We start from the raw sequence: 23,271 nt of genomic DNA, 5'->3' as shown, positions 1-23,271 counted from the left end.
AATTAACATGATATAGAAACATCATCTCAGTGAAGTTGGTGGTTAAACATCAGCAACATAATTGGATCTGATTATTTCCCGGAGTCAGCCAGCTTCTTCACATCATCCTTCTCCTTTCCCTTAAATGTATGCAAAAACATACCACGCTTGCAAATTGCTCATGTGGAACTTCGCAGATACAAAGAGCACTGCAAGTTTGGAACAACTTACCACAAATCTCACAAGTCTTAGCACATATTTAAATGGCAGCTGTCAGAGCCCACCTTGTTCTACAGACATTTACACTTGGCTTCTTCTTTTTCCTACAATTTCACTTTGTCTGAAAGGCTTTGCAGTATCAAGAGGAAAAATATCTGTTTGAGAGAACAGATTAACTAACACTTAACAACATATATATGAAGTCTGAGTGAAACTATAATGGCCATTTGGATTTAAAATGAAATTTCACACTACTGCAGAGGAAGAAGTTAAGCACAAGCAAAACATTCCCTTCACTGAAAGAAAACATATCGACCTCAAGAGGCATCTGAAGATCCAGACTGTTTGTTCTCCAGCATGAATCAAATGAAAAGCATATTTAATTGATCTCAGACCAAAACGCGACAGTAAAATCTTGTAACAGTGCATTCTAAAATGGCCTTGGGATACCCTTCCTTCTGAATTCCCAGTTGCTGCAGCACTTCCTTGGCACATCGGAAGTCCAGAAGTACTTCTGTTCAGCAACGGGCTACAAAAAGAATAATACATTTGCAAGAACTATCAGCGGTGTGCCTGGTATTTAGGAACGGTACCAATACATAATTATAAACATGGAGAAAAACCTAAGCAAGCGATCCCCCCAATTCTTACGCACCCAGAAGGCTAACCTATTTTCCTTCTCTGTTCATCTGAACGAGTAACACTGAGCCCTTCAGTCTCTTAAGTGGGAGCGCTCTATTCTGCTACCCTGCTCCGAACCATTCCTTGTCTTGCTTCCCCCTTCCTGCCCGCCTCTCCCCTTCTGGCTTCCTTTCCCCTCTCCTTTCATCTTTTGCTTCCTTGACCTTGATCTGGTTACAGAAGTTAAAATAAAATAGCGGAAGTCAGTGATGTGCAATAAATTGATTTAAATTTATTACAGGAGCGGCGTGCCTGCCATGAATGTACGGTATTGCTCTGTTAAGTCACTTCTGCAAAATGACCTTCCCCCTCACTGCACTGACACCACCACTGAAACAAGTGGTTCCTACACAGGCTTCAGCGTGGACAAAGGATGTATGCATATGCACGCTATTTTCAGAAAAATCAAAAGGGGTGGGCTGAGGAGGGGGAACAGTATCAGTTCGTTACAGTTAATGAGGTAGTAAAAACGTCAAATATTTTTAGAAGGCAATTTAAACAATATGAAAATATTTTCCGCATGAAAAGCATGAGCATGCTAAAGCTCAGCCAGGTTATAAAATGGTTCAATTCTCTTTGTTAATCTTTCAGCGGCACGGGGCGCTTTTATAGCTACACTAAGTCACAGTGATGAAAGAGGGTAAAGGGCTGCAAGACAACAACTTCACCTCAAGTCGAACATCTCTAGATCGTCACCATTTCAAAATGACATTTTGTCACATCTTATTAGCTACCGATTGTTAAGCAGTCCACGGCAGCAGTCATTAGACCATAAAGGTATAGGGCGCTACATTCAGGAGTGATTAAAGAGCCATAAACTAGAACTAAATATACACTGTAACTTGGGAGCGTTTGGGGTGGGGAGATCAAGGTGCGCACATAAACTAAGCAATAAGTGGGTTGGAGCTGGAAAAGTTGTTCATCTTTGAGCCACAAACCATCAGCGATTCTCTAAGCAGGGACTGGGGCTGGTATCATCAAAGGAACGGTGGTTGCCTTTTCCTTCCCAGCTGCTGCCGGCACGGCTCCTCCTCCCCACATCCCCCCGCATATCCTGGCCCACAAAATACTGGAGTATTTCAAAGTTCACGAGAAACACGTTGAAATGTAAAGACACTTCCAAAAGTTTTAAAAATATTCTCAGCATGACATTTCAGCCTGTATTTAATGGGCTGTACTCAACTTTGCCACAGAGACTTACAGTTCTGAGACAAGTTTTTTTCCAGTGTGCATTCCTGCGCTGGAAACATGGGGGGATTCGCCACCAAAGCACGGGTCTCCGGAGAAGGTGACAATTTGGATGCAAGCACTTCAGGGCTTCCAGAGCAAAAAGAATTTTCTTCACTATTAGCCAAAAGCAGCCTGAAGGTAAGTACTACTGTATCAAAGCCTTACAACTCTGTACAACAAAACCATACAACTAATAAAAAAATTAGGTTTTTGTTTTGTTTGTTTGGGTTTTTTAATCCTAGGAACACTAATGTAGACCTGACCTTTAAGTAGTTCCAAGTAACTTAGCTCCTTTTTACTGTTTCAAGGCTACTGAAAAACAAGTTTTAGCAAGAGTTAGCAATTCACATACACTGTTTTGGGCCAATGATTAAACACATGTCAAGTTTCTGTGCTTAGAATCAGTACGAGTGTGCACCACATTGTCTAAATGGAAAAGTAACTGTTACAGAATTGAAAAATATTTCTTAATACTGCCTACTTGTACCTACCGAAAACTTCGCTTCTTATTCACCTACCGCCTCATATTATGGCTCAAATCACTGGTTTGGAAACATGGTATCTAAAATAATCTTGGGGTTTTTTTTCTTTGGAAGAGTCCGTGAAACAAACTCATAGAGCTGTCTGCATTCAGTCTCTCAGTGAGCTACATCATTTTACAACAGAAGTGAGTAATTTTTTAGCACTGCAAAACTACCACTCCACCCCTCTGTATCCTGATCCGTGGCAACTTACAAAATAGCATGAAAACACCGACGTTTCTGAACACTAAAACCAACAGACTTCAGACGCATAAATACCAGGTCAGCTTCAGTGCCCAAAAACCTTAGGAAACTGCCACCCTACTGCTCAGGTATGATCACCTGTGAGGCCACAGTGTAAATCAGATCACTAGTTACCTTCTGAGTTTTGGCATTTGTTTTTAACCCAAACCACTCCTCAGGCACTGGCTACAGCACTGTCCCACGAACAGCAGTAGCAGCCCAGACACAGACAAATCTTCTTATGGGGATAAATGCATGACCTGGACCACCTTACCTCTGTCACCTTCTCAGTGTGCTACACAGGTACCAGCACCCTTTGCTCCCTCAAACTAGCTAGTTAGTATCGTTAACTTTATAACTTAATTACAACAACAGCTCTTAGCGTGTACTTAACTCTTGAGTTTGTTACTTTTATTTCAGACCTGAAACACTCATGTATCTAAACACACATCTGTTTCCCCCAACACCAGCTGGCCTAATAAAAGGTACTATCTCCCACCACAAATCTTGCCTTGCTTTACTTGACAAAAAAACTGCTGGCGGGAGCTGCCACACCATTCTCATTTCAAACGAGTCAACAGCACTTGCTAAACTTTGCTTTAAAGCGTATTTTAAGTCAGGCCAGTAAACCTAGTCTGAGCTCAGCCCACCACTGGCAAGTCTGATGGTATTTATGAAAACAGGGAAGGCAAACACAAGGTTTCTGTGCTCAAAATTACGTCAATGTGCAGTATTCACTTCGGTGTACTGGAATCTGTGGAATGCAAACCTGTAACCTTTAGCTGCAGTGGGTGACTGGACCGGGGAAATGAACCATCCAGATAAGTATGCAGTGTTTCAGAACTTCAATTTCCTCTAGGACAGCATACTTCAAACTGTAAGTGCACAAAGGAGCTAGTGTTAAGTTAGCTGCTTCATAAACACCGTTATGTTAAAACCTGAAATAGATGCTGAGCTGCAGTCTGTAAACGAAGGCTGAGGTGATACTATACACTGCGAAAAACAGGAGAGCATTCAGTACCGGGGCTGCCCTGGTCCTTGGCCTCTCAGTTTGGGAACCAGACTTCTATTCTCCAAACCACTCCCACTGAAATACCTCAAGACACTGAAATTGTTCCTGTGTCCTTTTCCTCCCAGCTTCAAGAAGAGGACAATTTTCAGGCATTTTCTATTTTTAAGGAGCTGGGGGGTGGGGGAGTTGCTCTTGGACAAGGCTCTTGAGCTGCACACTGGACATCCCTGTGGGAAGACCTCTGTCTGCCCAGCAATGAATTGCTGATGGTGAGATAAGTTAACTCCGGAGAGCTGCACTTGGGAGCTTTAATGGTAGAGCAATTTCACACAGTAAGCTGAGGACTACAATCCATCTATTTACTGTTAGCAGTAATAGTTCCTTTCACACTAGCAGGCATATAACAGAGCGTGTTGTGCTTTTCCTATGTACTCCACAAGTGCTGCATTTGATAAGGCCACTTATTTTGTAAAAATTGGGGTTTTGGCACACCACTTTTGACAAGTTCACATGCCAGAACTTTTGAGGCTGTTGACTCTATCTACCATTAGTGTCACTCACAAGAAGTTTTTGTTACCTTCTTTGTACTTGCACACAAGCTTGTACCCATGTTCACCACTTTATTTTTTTTCCCCCCAAAAGCACTTTCCAAGGATGCTGCAGTGGCAAACTGCTTCACAAGCAGCCACCTCTTCCTCTGAAAAACCCCAGGCAAACAGACTTTCCAAAAGATCATCTTCCTAAATTTTAGGTACAAGCCACCAGAAGGGTGGCAGGCAGTATTTCAAAACTAGCGTTAAGCTTCACAGAGGCAGACTAAAACACCATCAGGAAGCAGCCATGGTTCAAATGTGTAAGTGCACACAAATAACGCTAACTGATCCAGGTCTGTGGGAACAGCCTACATAATTTTCAGACGAAAGATGAACTCCGTGCACCCAGGTCTCAACTGTTTACCACTCGTGGAAACGTGTTGTAGCAATAAGCTCCCCCCTGCAATCTTAAATGAATTTGTAAGCATTTAGCTAAGCTCCTTGTGAGCGCTGTAAGGGCTGTGGTTTACAAAGTCAAAGCACCAGGGCTGCAACTCTTCACAAAAATTGCTGAAAAAATTTGCACATCTGAAAATCCTGAACTATGCCATGGTCCATGATGACTTGCTTGGTACCAACTAAGGCAAACCTTGACAGGACAGGAAATGGAGGCAGGTGCAAAAGCACATATTATTTCTTTACTCCAAGTCCTCTGACAGAGCAGGAATAGCATTTACCTGCAAGGGACAAGGAGAAAAAGCATCCCACACCTCCTCTTCCAAAATAATTATTCGGGAACATGAAAGGCCCACAGTGTCCATGAAATACCTGTTTCATATTCCTAACACATCCCAAGTTTCTCCAAAATTAAACCCTTTGACAACAGAAAGCAAAAGCTTTAACTGTAACATGCCACGAGATGAAAGAAGATGTGTGAAGGCATGGCAAAGTCCTAGATCACAGTTACAGCACCGGCTCACATTATCATTGCTACTGAAAGCATTAATCTTTAATGTGGATAGGAAAAGAATTACTCAGATGACGGAAAAGTGGATTTGCATGATGCAAATCTGGTAGGTGTATTTTAATCCTCGGAGCTGGTGAAAGCATTGAGACAAGGAGTAGGGTGCCAAAACCAGCAATTTATTCTACAAATGATTTTATTGTAAATTGAGATGGGAGGTCAGCTGCAACAGAATACTTCTGAAAGGACAAAATTAGAAAACATTTACATATACATTTTAAGGGAAAGTTCAGGGTGCAATTTTTTGCAGTAACAACAGACTCCTTTCCCCTCAGAAGAGTACAGACTTAAACTTGTTTGCATGACTGGAACTTCAGCTGAGTGTGGAACTGAGGGGAGCTGATACACCTCCTCTTCAAGATGCTGCGGCTCCCAGCAACTTATCACCTCTGCAATTTATCATTCAAAACCCAGGGACTGTTTTGGGCCACCGTGTCATATATGGTGGTGTTAAAAGAAGTCAATCTAATTAACTTCTTGAAGTATATTCCCATACTAGAGAGTGAAAAAAATCCACCTCTTCTGGCTTTCTGTTTTTACTCCTATTAGCATTGAAGTGTAAGCTTTGGGCAGAGACCAATGCTGCTGCTGAACACATCAAACTCAAAATCTCCACATGCTGGAACATGTGCTTTACTCAGTGGTAAAGAAACCGATACGCACCAGGTATTAGGCTAATGAAAGAGCTCCCATTTCTGTGCAAATTCCTAAAAACGGTTACAAAAATTCTCATCTCTTTCCCCAGCTTTTGTCACGACGAGCCCAGGGCCTGCTCAGCAAAATCGTTTTGTCATCCTCATTCATCACCTTGAAGCGGGTTCCAAAGTTCTGACATGCAAAGCAGAGCGTACTCCTGGCCAGCACTCCTTCAAAACTCCAGTAACCCTATCCCGCAACTGCCACTGCCCTCTGGGCACACAGGGCAAGGCAGACATCCGCTTAGTGCGTCCGCTTAGTGCGGCTGTGTTGATTCAGAGCTATCTGAACAGAACCGAAGGGACCTAGATAGAAGCCAAAATATCTTGTTAGAGACCCTGATCACAACATATTACCAAATCTCCACTGTGAAGCAGGGCAGGGGAAGGCACTGTTCTTGCAATCTGCTTCTGCACGTTCCTGTTACTTGATTGCGACTTTGTTCGCCAGAAGATGGACAGTACCTTAGCATGCTCTTCCATTTCCTCCTCTGTTTTGCAGAATTTTTTTTTACACCATGGATATTAAGACACAAACAGCACGATGCCCGCTGTTAAAGCAACACAGACCAAGAATAAATCAGAAATATTTGCTTAGTTCCAAACGACTCTGTTGTACTGGTTCTAAACTACAAAGCTCCAAGTAAAAAGCACACGGATTCCAGAGCAAGAAGACCAAAGTCTTCCTCAAGCTACAAGACTGCCTCAGCATATAAAAGCAGGATGTTTGCTGGATACATAAAAAAACAACATCTTTGGTAATGAAAGAGAGGAACAGGTCTACTACTTTTATTTTAGAATATTAAAACCAACAAAAAATATATCACAGAGCTGCTGTTCTTGCACCACGAGGTCATAACAAAGTAAAAGCTGTAAACCATTAGTTAAGCCATCACAATTTTTCAGGAACTGCTGTTTCTACATATAATTTGAAGCACAACGCGTCTCAAGGATTTTTGTTGCGTTTTCCTAATTAGCAAATGAAGAAAGTCAGATATAAAAATTCAGCAGTCATGTTCTGACAGCATGGCAGGAGGTATTAAAGACAGCCTTGGGTGCAGGCTGCTAGGAAGAAATACTGCAGCTTGAAGAGGAGCCTACCTTAGCGCCCAGCACACAGCAGAAAGGATGGGAATGCGTACACCCAAACCAAGCCAAACCTCTCGGTAACAGTGCCTCCACAAACCTTCAAAAACTTCCCAGTGATGGAACAGAACAAGACACAGAAGTTACTTATTTGGGCCAACACAGATTCCAGCATGTCCTTTGCAGACTGTATCTGTTTGAAACCCCCAAGCATACATCCTGGAACTCAGAAAGGATCTCTTCCAACCCCTGCATCTCACAGAATTAAGAAGTCACCTGCCTGACCATAATAGGTAACAGATGCCAAGGCCACATCCATTAATTTCACCAGAAGCCACATACTTGCAGCAGACTCTCGTGCAGCTCTGACCAGTCATTTCCTTGTGAAAGTGACACTCCAAGATTTATTCTTGTCCCTTGCCATCCTGTATACATGGCCTACAGGAAGCGGCCTGCAAGACTTTCTTCTGACTGATCTCAAACTGGCAAAAGAATTTAATCCTATTGTAAACCTTCCTTTTTAATTTCTGTTGCAGGAACAGCACACCACCTAGGTCTCGGGCAAATCAGAGACAAATGAGAGTTCTGGTCACTGCAGCTGACAAACTCACAGCTGTCATGAGGCAACTCTGTAGCAGATAACCAATACACAGATAAATCAGGAAATTATTCACTGTGGAAGTATCACCGAGCTGGAATTCAAGTTGTACATAGTGAAATTTAAGTTGCTAAATGGTCCCATTGGCTTCTCACCAATGAAAATTAGTCTGCACAGCATTACAAATGGCCATGGCCACAGCAGACTCTACTGACTGATGGGAGAAGCTGAGAGCTGACAACAACTTATAACCAAAAAAGCTTAGGAACCACCGACAGACAATCGAGAGCTCTGTACGTAGGCACTGAGTGTGCTAGATTAATACAGCAAGGAGATTAAAGCATAGCTACAACTCCTAGTCTAGATAAAACTTGAAGATTAAAGATCACGTTGTAGGTGTGTAAAACATGTTACCACTCCTTTCATTAGGAGTCAATCTCCAAATGTTTCCATTAGACGCTGTGACTACAAACACGCAAACAGGTATTTTAGTTCTCAGGGAAAAGGTGCTAGTGTACCAGGAGAAGAGGCAGGACTGTTCAAAGATTGTCTCTTTTTGTGGTACGCACCTGCCAGAAAGCTTGGCTACATTAACACTGTGTTAATTTCATCTCTCAAATACTTAGTGCGGGAGCTCTGATTATTGGAAAATACAGAGATGTTTTCATCTCTTAATGATAAATGATTATAGGTGTTTGTATACCACTGCAGTAATCTGGCTAAATGCAAACAACCTGAAGAAAAGAAGGAAGAATAAGAAAATAAACAGAAAATGGGACACCACCTGTGTTTACTGAAGCTAAAGTATGTCAAACTGACTTGATATTTTTCAGAAGGAAAAAAAAAAAGGAAATGCCACATATGATGAGAACTTAATTAAAACGGTTGAAAAACATGATATATAGAGCTATTAGTGAAAACAAGGAGATGAATAGACAATCTGAAGCTAAGGAGCCGGCTGAAAAGAACTAATTCATGTACTTGAAATAACAGGTTAAAGAGTTTACCCATGAAGTGTCATAAAGACTTGTTTTAGCAACAATCTCCGAGTGTTTCCGTAGAGACTGGCTCAAAAAATACTGATGAAAAGGTTAAGATGTCTCGTCATCACAACACGTAAAAACAAATGACTGAGAACTGGAGTCCTAGGAACAAAACAAAATTAATGGGAAATCCAACAGTATGAAATTAAAACCTCGACATTATATACCAGGGAGCTAGTAACAGAACTGAGCTATAATCTGGAAGCTAACTGTTAACAGCAACTTTGGAGCAAGATCTCCACACTACGAAATTAAATTGAACAGCTAACTGAAAGGCCCACAGAACAACCAGAGTATTTTAGTACCTCCGTTTTTGCCAGGTATTTGTCAATATCTATTTTAACCTCCTGAAAGGTTCTCAAAAAGAGGTTTTTGGTGTGTTTTTCTTCTCTGTGCATCTCTCCCTTAACACGTCTGTAAAGTAAACTATGCTTAGATCTTTTCAGAGTATCAGACTTAACCAGGTGACATTCAGCTAGAAACATGTACTAGTTAGAACCGATGGGGCATACATTATGTGCACCGATCAGCGAGACAGCTCTTAATCTCAGGATCTAATTAAAAGAAGAGATTACAATAATCAGGGCAGTACAGTAGCGTGCACCGTATGTAAATTGGTGATCTGACGCCACTGAATTTTTACGCAACAGCTAGAAGACAAGATGTTTCTTGAAACCATTTACAGATAAAGATAGATGTAATTTTCTTAAAAGACTGTACCTTTCTACATAACTGAGGTTCGCTGGCTCCAACAAATTCCGTGTTTCATGCAACAGCTGAACTCTCAAGTAAGATTTATCTGGGGAGAATTTAAAACAGTAAAATTTTCACCAATCTGGTACGGGATGAGTGAAGAACTTCCGGAATGTAATCAGGCACAAGATTCTGGCTTTTCTTTATTACTAACAACACACAAGAAACTCCACACATTTTCATAGCCTTATCCCCTGCCCCAAGTCTTGTTCTCCCCAGCCACCACCACATTTTTCAAGTTTTGGTGTGATCATTTGAAGTCAGCTCTTCCAGAGAACAGAATGTTACCATTCACTACTTCAAAGGCCCCAGATTTAACTTGTTGCCTTTTTGAAGCTGCAGTGCGAAGTATAAACTTTATGTGCCTAATATAGCTTTCACATGGTTGAATAAGCAAACCAGATAAATGCCACTTTCCCCAGCCTCCAGCACTTTAAACTTCTCATTGTAGGAATCTCACATTAGCGTTCCACATAACACATAAAAGCAAATTTTCTGATAGTACTTAAAAGTCAGGCTCATTTAACAATATGAGCAGTAACTGCTAAAAGGTCTTGTTATATACTGAACTACGTTTATTCTCATAATAAAAATTAATGTGCAAACTTCCCTAGATAGAAAGTATTGACATATTTCACAATGGATTCACTGCCCTGCAAGTTCTGTTTTTCACCGGTTCTCTGAGAAAGCACATGCTCAAACTACTAGATCGCTAGTCGAACAGTGGTTTGCCCTGAAAGCACATGCTAGAGACATTTGTGCCATCAACATATGAGCAAATCTCGTATCTGAGAGTTTGCGGGTTCATCTTTTTTTAAACTAGAATAAAAGCAACAAGTGAGTTCACTGTCCTCTTCATATCCTCACGCAGGCAAGCCCTGCAGACCATAATCAGATCATACGGAATGGACTGATGTGTTACATCCCCGAGACACACATTCAGATTTAACCACTCTTTCCATGACAGTGTTCATGCATAATTTTTATGTGATCTTAATACCTTCTTTACACTTTTTGCTCTGTGCAAATTCAGGTTAAATTCTTCTCAAATTTCTTGGCGTAGAAAAGTCATTACATGACGGTTTCCCACTCTGCGTGATAAAAAGCAAGGCTTCGGTTTTATAGACTTTGGTCTTCAACAGCAGTAAAACGAATGACACACAACAAAATAACCAAACCACCAAAACCCAGGCTAAACATTAAATTATTCTAAGTACTGCAAATTGCCAAAAAATATCTATAAAGTACCTTCATTTGCCACGAGGCAGCAACCTTCTAGTTCAATTCCAGAAAGCTAATTTTTCTTGTTTTACCATGGCTACCCATAGCAATTCAGTCTTCACTTTCAGAAGCCCTGCAAGCATATCAACTTACAAAAAACATACACCAAAAAGATTATTCAAGCCAGCCTCCCAAATTAGTAACAAAAGCCAAAATCTCCAATCCCTTTCTTTTTGGTGGTACCATGTGAAAGAAATATCAAGAGAAACAGCATGGTCTTTTGCATCCGCATACCAAAATTTTCCAGTATGGCTCACTATTTTCTCGGTAGCACTACTGCATTACATCCATGCAAGAGTCAATAGGGGAAAAAACAACACCAAACACACCAAAAAACCTACCTGTGCTTCCTCACACACATATTTCTTCATTTTCCCCAAGAGAAAACAAGTGCCTAACTGGGTGCATTACGTCAGCAACCAAACTCAGGAAGGAATTTCTGCCCTCCGCTATCACCCCCAAGCTGTGCCTCCTACTTTAGTGTGCGTGAGGCTTTAATTTTTGTCACTTGGAAATGACAACCTGTCTCCTCATTTTACAGAAACAAATGACTGTAACTGCATATCACAATCATTAGGTTTGTGACAGCCAAATTTGGCTAAGTGCTAGTTTTTACTAGCTCACCACAAAGCTTACCTGTCAACTCATTTGTTGCTTGAAGTATTCAGGTTTATTACAAGAAATGACAGCTTTCCTTCTCTCACTTCTATTCCAGATTAGCAAGGAAGCGTTACACCTTAACAAAATCCACGTTAACTACAATAAATGAATTTTTCTGAAGTTCAATGCAAATCTTAAATCTCCCTGAAGCATGCTAGCCCCATTAACACCCGAAGTGCTGGAAGCCTGCGCTGACAAGCAACGCCACAGAAAAACCTGTGTAAAGAGCAAAGGGGAGAGATCAAGGCGAAGTCACACATTGTGTACAATGTGAAGAGGCGAAAAGGCATCGCTAATCCAGACGGCATGGACCGTGGCCAGCTAGTCAAGGTGTCACAGACACATAAACAAGCAGCCACCTTTCCAACGGAAGCAGCTATAAAGAATCCTGAACAAGTTTAAGCAAGGCAGGAATGTGATTGTGTCATCCCCCATTTAGCACCATGTGTACCCTTTACTTTCCTAATGACTCATTTATGCAGATAAATGCCTAAAAGGAGTTCTTCTTGGCCCTGAAAATTAAAAATCCTTGTATTCATCCACAAATCACCTTATCAGGTGAGCAGCAATTATTCAGGCCTTCTAACTTTCTTCCCTTGTATGGCCAAACCTGGACTGGCAGAACCATACCCACAGTTCAGGCTGGGGACAAGGAGAGTTATGCAGGACTTTTCTGAAATCTCTAGCATCTTTTACGAACATTTCACAGAAACTGAGAAGTTCTTTCTTAACAGGGGTACTTATCCACTTTTAAAAAAACCAAAACCACCACCCAAACAAAACAAAAACCCAAGTCGCTGGAAGAAAACTGCAGAAACTGCCAGAGCTCCAAGACAACGTAAGCATCTGTCCCTAAGATGGGACCAACTTGCTCCTTAACCCACCAGTTAGACCCAAACACACTAAGTTCTAGATTTCTAAGGCTCTTGGGTCTCCACAAGACATAGCATCTCCATGCTTCCAAAACCTTCCAAAAGACTTAACTCTGGCAAGTACCCACCATAACTGCAGGCTTTCCATGAAGGACTCCTGGTAACATCCAAACACAAAATGCCGTATCAACTGCCATCTGTAGCCAGCTTTATAAACCAGAATCTTCTTCACGATCTGTATTACCCCTAAACTAGCTCTCGCTACAATTACTATGTTCATTTGTACTTCGGAATATAAAACATTATCAATGTTTACTGTGTAACGATATCACAGATGAGCTACAAAGTGTCCCTTTATTATAAGGCATCTGAATAATCTGAATAATGCTCTGAAAAAATTGCCTTTATTCAGTCTTCTTGGATAAAGCAAGCAAATAAATACTGTGGTCAAATCAGATGTACTAAATAGACTGGGACAATACGGCTTGGAAAAGAAAAAACCCGAAAACCACTAAAGACAGAAAACTGAGAACACAAAGATCTGTAAAATTGCAAATGAGGTGATGACTGCAAAAAGATTCTTTATTCTTTCTCACACCGCAAAAACTAGCAGTCACTCGAAGAGATTACCATTCACTGGGTTTAAAACAAAAATAAGCCCAAACCCAGGAATTATTTTTGCACAAACTGTGAGATTCGTTGTACAGTATACTGCAAAAGCTACAAGTATAAACTGTTCCAAAGGTCTAGGCAAATCCATGGAGGACAGGTTCAACTGGCGCTATTGAACATGACTGTCAGCACATGCCCTCTAGTTCGGGCCACTTTCAACCCTGTCACCACTGGTAGATGCATGGAGGAATGATTATCGCGCTGTCTGTGTATGCTCTTCCACTCTCCCCCTAATGATTTACTTCTGGCCACTGTCACAGACCACATGCTGAGCCCAGCACACATTTTGCAGTCCTTATTATCCCATCTTTCACATGCTCTGAAAAACCTGTTCATGTGAAATAATCATTTCCCCAGCTCTAAATTGGAATATATTAAAAACATGCTATCTACAAATAACGCACAGTTTAAGTCACTTCCTTAACTTGATTAATCAAGATAACTTGATTAAACGGAACGTAAGAATTAAATGATATGCCGAGCATTTACAATTCCTCTCTTCCCATCCGTATGCACAAATTCCATTTTATCAGGTTTGCAGTTCATTTGCTACCACCACCATTTCGTTTGGCACCTTGTACAAAGCAGTACTAGACATTTGTTTTCATCCAGTGAAACCATTAGAAGAATCAATTTGATCTCCAAGGCAAGTTAAGAGTAATGGACTCCTATGTTTACTTAGCAATAAGTACACAACTATTTAATTAGATCTATGCACCAGAAACTGCATCTTTCAAGGCAACAGCAGCAGCCACAAAGAGTGAGGCATTGCAACTTCTTATATAAATCAGCATTTTCAGTATTTTGTCCTGCTTCTTACTGCTGAAAAGCTAGCCACCTGCTTCCATATCAAACCACTATTACAGGTAGAGGCACATCTCTCACCCAGTTTTGTTCCTGCAATCTTACACAACACTTTTTCAAAGAAACAAGCAATTAAGTTGCTGCCCCTTTTCAGCCACACGCGATTCCAAGATTGATGTCATATTTCAAGTGACAGACTGTGAACGCACTCTGCAACTGTGGCATTTAATTTAGAAGTCAGCACTCGACACGTTGAAGCATTTGGAATTCCTGAAGTCTGGCTGTCTGCACAGTTGCATAATTTGAGCAGGGATAACCTACTTATAAGCGGGTGAGATAGAAGAATGTCAACAGACAATCCCCTCTACGTCAAGGGACATCTCCTTCCTCGTCACGTGCCAGCAAAAGCATCGCTGCTTTGTCACAGCACAACTTTCTTCTTGCTCAAGCTAGCGGATTACAACACCTAAAAAGGAGGCAAGTTACACATACCACCAGATCTCCTCAGAGGAAGATACCCAGACCTCCACAAAGCCCATTGAAAAAGAAGTTCACCAGATGTAACACACAATGCTGGCGAAATGCTAGATCAGAAGCAACCAATACAAGCACAAAGTACCCTGGACCTTCTCCTTATCAGTGACAAGTCACACGAACACCATTCATCTCACATCACAGGCATCGCACATCCATTCACGAGAAGGACATAAAAATAAAAAGCCTCCTTCGAGCAAGTCACGGGATACAACCAAAAATAACGTTCGGATGCTCGTTCAACTTCACACAGGAGGGAAGCTGTATTTGCTTTTGATCCCTTTTGCAAACGGCTGACCAGACCCTCCTAACAGCATGCATTTGCTACAGACACCGCAGAATGAAACCACCCCTTTTAAAAGTTGCCAGAGTTCATGATTAACCTCCTGTTGCAACAAACATGGCAAGGATTCAGTTTCAGTTGCTGACTACTTCTCTTGCATATTACAGAAGAAATACGTAAGGACAGTCCCCCTGCCCCACCTTCCGCCCCCCCCAAAACCCCCCAAACACAACCCCGACAGTCACAAAAAGAGGAATTCTCTCACCCTGCAAACAAAACCAGCACGAAACCTCCTGTGTGGGAAAGTAAGCGCGATCCTCCCTCCTGACAAGTCAGCATCCGTGCAACATCCACCTGGGGAGACTAAAGTAGGGCTGGAAATTCCCTTCGCCTGGAAAGGGACTGCTTGGAGTGTTCGCACCAATTAAAGTTTCGGATTAAAAACAGCTGTTCAAATAGAAGTAGTCCCTAGGGAGAGACACTTACAGCATTGTAACTGGTTCCTGGTATAAACAGTTCTACATCAATGGAGGCATTTATACTGGTAAGCTAGCAGGTTAACACTTGTGCGGCTCTATCTCTGTAAACAGATGCACTTAAGCCCAAGCAAGGTCTCCAGGTGCATCACACACCTTGGATCTGTGCTGCGTGTAGACGTCAAGCTACAGTAAGAGACCTTGATGGCAGAAGAAAAGCACATCGCGCTCAAAATACTAAAAGACTCCTGGATGCTAGTCCGTGACCCACCTGCATGCAAGCCATTCCTGCCCAGTGTCACCTTGCAGGGTCTGCAGAGCGGTGCCACAGGCGTGCCCCACATGTGATAAACAACATGTCACCTCGTCTGTGAAAACACGCAGCTAGAGGCTGGGGATCGACTCAGGAGGTGAACTGGGTGACCTCCACCTAAGTAAAAGCTAAATGTACTAGACATCCCAAGGATAAATAAAATAAAAATTAAAAAAGGGGAAAAGGAAAAGCCTCACGTCAGGCAGAAGCACAGAAAGAAAGCAGGGGCAAACATGTAACTGGGAAACCTGAGAAATTCCCCACGTGCGTATGGCAAACCAAGGGCTTCACACAGGGTGAAAGCAGGAGACTTCTAGAAACATCACAATAGATCCTAGGCTGGACAAGTTCTGTGTATGACCAGAAAAGAGAAATGAAACTTATTTTAGAACTGTGCTTTCCAACTTGGGGTCTGCAGACCCCAAGGAAGTACACAGACTACTTATTTTTACTCTGGTGGACTGCTCAGCAAATAAAAAACCTAACATCAAAACAAAACACAAGGTAGGCCTTAACCTGACTGTACCACACTGCAGTATCAGCAGAGCACATGAAGGAAAAGGGCTGAAAGTCTCAGTCACGAAAGAAAGATGTAGCGGGCAGCCATGAAGTGCAGCCAAGAAGAGATAAGAAATGGGTAAGAACAGGTGACCCCTCCAGCACGTGTAGCAGGGAAGTACTATGGTCTGGGGGCAGGCACCAAAACAGCTGCCGCTGGGCGTCTGTGGGAACATACAAGACATGAAAGGACAAACAGTGGAAACCTTCTCCTTGGAAGCATGTAGGAGAAATGCCTGCCTGCCTGCCTCCCAAAGGCTGCCAGTGAAATGCTGCCTGAGCCTTTCCTGATGTGTACAAACACGCACAACGCGGGATGCACCGGCTTCTGGTAGGCAGTCAGCGGGATAACCCTGGTGTGTATACATACGTAGGAGGAGACATACTCCCCCTCATCAGCAGGCAGAACAAGCTGCGCAGCGCAAACAGGAGACGGGCTGGAGGAGTCACCTCTTAGCCTTTGGTGGAAGATGTGTGCATGTCTATTTGGGTGGAAAAAAACTTAGCGGGTTTTTGCAGACAGGAAGAAGCCTCCTAGGTTTTATATAATTAACAGGCTGCGGTGGTCAAGCATGGAGCCATCCCCCAGCACACCTGTGTGTGGAAAGAAGTACAGCAGATTTTGGAAGGCAGTGGTACCCTTGCCCTGTGTGTACGAAAGGAGACAACATGCTCTTGGCAAGCAAGAAGCAGACTATGCAACTCCCCCCCCCCCCCCCAGCATCTGCCAATGTTTATGTTTGCATATAGGAAAATAACCCCGAATACATGGAGGGAGAGCAGAAAAACATGCAACAGATCTCGATGCAACAGATCTTGGCAGACGAGCACTACGATATCCTCATCGTGCGTGGACATGGGTGCAAGTGGAGGCAGCACTGCAGACCACGGCAGATGGGCAGTAAAGAAGATGCAGAAAGGGGTGTTGCAAGAAAATAAAAACAACAAACCACAACAAACAAAACACACCAAAAAAAAAACCCCAACAACAAAGGGACGGCAAGCTTCGCCTAACAGCTAGTGGGAATCCCTCTTCTCCTCCCAGAAGCCTGCAGTGGAAAAGGCAGCAGGTATCCCGCTGGGATGCGGGAATCAACACAACTCCCCCCCGCCCCATCGTCAAAACTCCGCGGCTGCGTGTGCCCGGGCAGCACCCGAGCGCGCCCCCGGGCTCACAGGCGCCACGGGCCCCCCCCCGGGCAGCACGGGCCCTCGCGGGGGGCGGCCGGGGACACACGTGCGGAGGCGGCGGAGGGAGCGCACGGCGCAGTGCCACCCCCGCGGGGCCGGGCAGCCCCGGGGACTCCCCCCGGAGCCACGCGTGGCCGCGGCGGGGCGGGGGCAGAGGGCCGGGCCCGCGGGGGGCAGCGGGCAGAGCCCTCCCCGGGGTGGGCGCCCGCCTGCGCGCGCAGGGGAGCCGTCCCCCCGCCCCTGAGGGGAACCAACGGCCGCCGCCGCCACCCGCCGCCCCCTTTCCCGGGCCGCGGCCGCGCTCCCCGCCCCGGTTACCTGCGGTCGGTGGGGCCGGCTGGGCCCGGCGTGCGCGGGAGGCCGAGCCCCTCTACCGGCGGCCGCGCCGGGGCCCTGCACGGGCCATGACGGCGGGCCGGGAGGCGGCAGAGGAGGCGGCGGAGGAGGCCGCCGCCGCCTCCCCCTCAGGCGGCGCGGGGAGGGGGAGGGGGGGGGGGGGGGGGGCGCGCGTGCCCCCCCGCGAGAGGTTTGCGCGGGGGGGGGGGCGGCGCGGGCACGCGCAGGCAGCTGGGGGAGGGGGGGGGCGGGGAGGGGGTCCCGGCGGTGCGAGCTCCTGCGCGCCGCGCCGCCCGGCCGGGCACTTTGTTTGTGTCCCACAGTGCACCGCGGCGGGGCGGCGGGGGCGGGGCCGCCGCGGCGGGGGGGGGGGGGGGGGGGGCGCATGCGCAGAGCGGGAGCAGCGGGAGCGGCCGGGCCGGGCACCCCGCGGCGGGCGGCGGGGGGAGCGGGGCTGCGCGGGCCTGATCCGCCGCTTCCCCCCGCGGGTCTCCGCGCCTGGCAGCCCCCGGGACTGGGGTGCTTGGGGCCTCCCGTGCGTCCCGTCCCCACCCCTCCGAGCAGGGGATGCTCCGGTGCATGCACCCCCGGAGCTAGGACCGTGCACACGGTGCATCCGACTCCCCCTAGTGCTCCGGTGCATGCGCCCCCGGGGCCCAGGACCCTGCATAACCCCCCGGGGCCCCGGTGCATGCACCCCCGGGGCCAGGACCGTGCACATGGTGCATCCGACTCCCCCTGGTGCTCCCGTGCATGCACTCCGGGGGCCAGGACCATGCACAACCCCCCAGTGCTCCGGTGTATGCACCTTTGGGGCCCAGGACCATGCACAACCCCCCGGTGCTACGGTGCATGCACCTTTGGGGCCCAGGACCGTGCACAACCCCCCCAGTGCTTGGGTGCATGCACTCCCAGGGCCACGACTGAACACACAGTGCACCCGACCCCCCCTGGTGCTCTGGTGCATGCACCCCCGGGGCACAGGAACATGCACAACCTCGCAGCCCTGGGGCCAGGACCGTGCACATGGTGCATCCGACACGCGCACACACACACGCACCAGTGCTCCGGTGCATGCACCCCTGGGGCCAGGACCATGCACAACACACACATACCCCAGTGCTCCGGTGCATGCACCCCTGGGGCCAGGACCATGCACATGGTGCATCCGACACGCACATACACACACACACCAGTGCTCCGGTGCATGCACCCCTGGGGCCAGGACCATGCACAACACACACACACACATACTCCAGTGCTCCGGTGCATGCACCCCCTGAGCCAGGACTGTGCACAACCCCCCTGGTGCTCCGGTGCATGCACCCCCAGGGCCCAGGACCGTGCATTTGGTGCATCCTGCCCCCCTACTGCTCTGGTGCATGCACCTCCAGAGCCAGGACCTACCCACCCGCCCCACCCACCCCCCCCCCACCCCCCACCCCCGGTGCTCCTGTGCATGCACCCCCAGGCCCAGGACTATACACAATGCCCCCGGTGCTCCGATGCATGCACCCCTGGGGCTAGGACTGTGCACAACCCCCTCTGGTGCTCCAGTGCATGCAACCACTGGAGCCAGGATTGTGCCAGCTACCCTCCAGTTTGCATCCATCCCCATCAAATTTATAGTTATTAAGTCTCTAATTAAGCCACCCCTCTATTTTGGTCCAGATCTGCGCTAATTCAGGGTAAGCACTGCTTAATTTAACATGATTAGTGCAACCATTTCCTCCACGGCTTGTTTTACCGTGGGGTTTTGGATTTGGTTTGGGGTTTTTTTGGGTTGTTGGGATTTTTTTTCCCGATGAGCACTCAGTAAATTGAAGCAGGAAACAGATTGAAAGGCCGTGGTCCAAAAAATGTTAATCAGCACTAAAAAAACTTAAAACTGGCCCCTGGAAAACTCCACGCTGCTCTGTTGGCAAAAATAAAAAACCGAGGCCAAACTCCCCGCTCTGTTGTAAAAACCCTGGGACTGATTTAGATGATTCCTTGCAAAACTGGGGAGAAAACCAGAGCCCTCGCCTTCTCCAGGGCTCTCAGCTGCTTAATTCTCCTTTGGCTTCCTCATACTGGGTTGTTGGTTGCAGGGAGCTGTGCTGCAACCCTGATGCACGTTGCAACCCCCCCCCACCCCCCCCACCCCGTGCAAAGCAGGGGGGGGGAATAGCAGGGGTGTCAGCAGGCTGCGCGCGTGCATGGGTCGCGGCCGCCTCAGTGAGTCATTTGCAAGGGAGAATCGTGGCGAGCCACCCTAACTCCCGAATTGCAGCGGATTAATAAAAAAAACCTAGGAGATGCCATCCCTCCCTTTCAAAATGCTGCTAGGAAAAGTGTTGAGCTGGGGGGGGTTTGGTGGCAAAAGTGTTGGGGATCGAGTGATTTTAGCCAACCCAGAGCCGGTGCTGCTGCCTGAAGATGCTGGGATCGATTTGCTTTTTCTCGCTGACTCCGTAGCCGTCCTGTCACACCTTGTGCAATTGCTTCAACGCGCCGATTTGTGGCAATTTCGGGAGTAAAGCTTCAAGTTAGCACAGCAGAGGGGCTTGGGTGTTGCTGTGAGTTGTTCCACTTGCTCGAGACTTGCTCTGAGCAAGCTCCTGGAGCTTTGCATGGGAGGGAAACGAGGTCCGACCCACCCAAATTCCCATCTAGAAGACAGTAAAATTCAGCGTGGTCTGTGTCCTCGCTGTGCTTCGGCAAAATAACAAAATCCTCTGAGTGAAGCCTTTAAACCTGCCGTGTGCAGCCAGGAAAGAAGCCATAAAGCTGCACAGTGAACCACCACCTTGCCTTTTTTTTTTTTTTTTTTTTTTTTTTTAAGGAATGAGTTCATTGCACATAAACCCCCCCAGGAATAAAGCACGGCCCCAGCATCAGGCCAGCGGTACCAGCGGTGCTGGGATGCCCGGGTCTCCCCTGCAGCAGAGATAAGCACAGGATGCTCGGCCGGTGTAAATCAGTGTACGGAGGTTGGATTTGCCTCCGAATCACCAGCGTGTCCCCAGCGGGAATGCCAGCTGCCTTGCAGACAGTGGTGTTTGTGAGGCGGGCAGCTGGCCAGTGCATTGATTTCACTCAGAAAAATGACCTATGTCTTCAGCCAGTCAACCCCATCCCTGCAAAAAAAATAATAATAAACGAACAAACAAACAAAAAGCACCCTTTATTAAACTTCTTCCCCTTTCTGCCTTTTCCTTACCACCTCCTGCAATGGCACACCTGCCTCCCAGCTGCCACCTCGTTAGGTTTCCAATTAATGGTGGGGTGGGAAGCTGGCAGGTTTGGGATGCGGAGCACTCTGCACATCATCACCACGGAGGAGCACATCAGCCTTCCCAGCCTGACTCTGATGTGAATTTCCTTTCATTCTGGCAGAAGGGGTTGTTTTATTAATAACAATTTATTAGCCCTTGATATCTGGAGAGGTTCTTCAGCCATTCCTGGAGCCACGTTGTTTGCTGGAGTAAATCAAGGAGGGAGCTGTATTGATTTACGCCTGCTCGGGTTTCCTAAGCTACGGGGTCATCCTTTATTACTATTTGTTTTTCCTGTGGAGTTGCAGTTTCTCAGCAAGAGGCGTTGCCATGAATTGCCAAAATACCAACTCCCATATTTTCCCGGTAAGGGGATTTGCTCTTACGCACATTTTACAACATCGTGGGCTCGATTCGTGGGCACAGATGGAGCAACACCAACATAAACCCTGAGTAATTCAGTGGTACATCTGCTCTGTGCATCTACTGCTTATTTATAGGGAAATATAGGGACTTTGGGGGTCCCTTGGATTAACCGGCTGGAATTTGATGGGTATCAAACACCAGTGGGAAAATGAGGAGAAAGCTTTCAAAGGGTGACTTGTAGCTTCCACCTTCAGCTTTTAAATGGAACGCAAACTGCCGGAGCCAGGGATGCTTAGCAGAGTGGTCCTGCATTGCCTTCGGGGCGTGCTGCCAGCAGCTGCTTTGAGGAACGGGGTCCTGTCTGCGGCAGGATGGATGTGGCCGGGGGCTGTGCCACCATCCCCTTAAAGCCTCCTTTGTCTGTCTAAACAGAAATCGTGGTTTCCCACCCACCCAGCTACAGCACCTGTCGGTCACTGGTATCATCTGGCCCCTTGCTTTAATCCTTGCACCTCTCCCTCCCTTACCCCATTCAAGCTGCCGGAACGTGCAATTCCAGCCTGGAGGCTGGTTCACCCTCTTCTTGCAGCCTGTGGAATACGTTTTCCTTTGCTGCAGCGGCTCTTGGAGCAGATCCCGTGCTGCTAGGAGCCTGCCTTCCTGCTCCTGGCAGGATGCATCCATTAGCACCGACAGCAAATGACACCTTCCCTGCACGCCTTCCTCTCTCCTCCCCAACCTCAGCACCTCTGGAGGGAAAACCTCTTCGCTCCCACCCTCGAGGACTCGCCACCTACTCCTTAATTTACCACCGGTGTGCAGGAGCCAACTCCTCTCCACCCTCCTGCCTGCTGCCGTCTCCAGGACGTAGTTAATTTGCTTTAGCTCAATCCAGCACCACTTCCCTCTTTGGCAACCCCTGGTTTTCTCCAGACATCGGGAAGATTTGGGGTTTATGTCCTCTCCAGACCTGGGAACGCTTTGCCTGGTCCTCAGCGAGTGCAGTCCTGGGGGTTAAAGCATCCTGGTCGGCAGAAGAGGAGGTTGAAGTGGGTGGTTTAGGAAAGGAGCCTGTTTTCTAAGATGCTCTGAATTGCAACAGCCCCTCCAAAATGCCATTGCCCAGGTGCTCTGGGAACCTGCCTGCTTGCTCGGGCAACTGAGGATGGATTTTGCAGGTATCTGTATGGAAAAAGAGAGATCTAGAAGAGCAGAGGGGTGTAAGAGCAGGATGGATGAGCTAAGCAGAAGATAACAGCAGAAAAGGGACGTTATGGTCCTAGGACACATCAGGAAGGATGTTTCCATCAAGAATAAGGAAGGATTTGTGGTTGGAGCACCAGCTGCCGATGTGACCTTGCTGGGACAGCATGGTCACTTCTGCCTGGGGATAATAAATTCAGCCCAGAGCCGAGGAGGGTATTTTATGAGCTGAGCCCACAGAGCTTGGCTTGCGAAGTTTAGCAAAATAAGGCTGAAAGAGGGTACAGCTCCCACCTACAAACACACGGGAGGGCAGGTACAAACCAAGGAGAGGGGAAAGCTGTTGACCTGAAGAACAGCGTGAGCACAAAGACAAGGGGGAAGCGACTCTCCAGCAATAAGTGGGGTTGGAGACCAGGAGATCCCAACCCTTGGAGGCAGGAGGTTTCGGAACAAGGACCAAACCACCATCTCCACACGTACCATGCATGGGGGAGCAGCCTGTGGCATCCCACATCCTCTGCAAGCACCTCATAAGAGGAAATACGCTGATAAAATATAATTATCCCTGATTGGGGAGCAGCACCGTTCGCAGCACAGGGCCAGGGGTCCAGCCATGGGTTGACCCTAATAACTTCCCCCTGATGGGGCTACCAAAAGGCATCTCTCTGCCCACTGGCCCCCGTTGTCTCTGGGGTACCATCGCAGATATGGCGACCGAGAAGCTCCCCTAAGGTTTATTTTCTTATCCCACTCTTCTTTTCTCAAAATTAAATTATGATGGTTATGCTGCTATGATTAATTAAGGGCTTTTTCCTACCCAGTAATATCCCAGAGCCTTTGGCATT

General features: G+C 46.8%; 1 protein-coding gene across 11 annotated transcripts in view; it reads right to left on the bottom strand.

The window, feature by feature from the left end:
* ZBTB44 (zinc finger and BTB domain containing 44) overlaps positions 1 to 17,734 on the bottom strand; it is a 44,561-nt gene extending 26,827 nt beyond the window's left edge. For all 11 annotated transcript variants that reach the window (XR_008735441.1, XR_008735442.1, XR_008735438.1 and 8 more), the window contains exon 1: positions 17,580 to 17,734. The gene's annotated coding sequence lies outside the window, so the exon portion shown is untranslated. The remainder of the gene's footprint in view (positions 1 to 17,579) is intronic.
* Positions 17,735 to 23,271: the final 5,537 nt, after the last annotated feature.

Source organism: Falco cherrug, chromosome 17 (assembly GCF_023634085.1).
Source record: "Falco cherrug isolate bFalChe1 chromosome 17, bFalChe1.pri, whole genome shotgun sequence".
Lineage (NCBI taxonomy): Eukaryota > Metazoa > Chordata > Aves > Falconiformes > Falconidae > Falco > Falco cherrug.
This window is presented reverse-complemented; position numbering and strand designations above follow the sequence as displayed.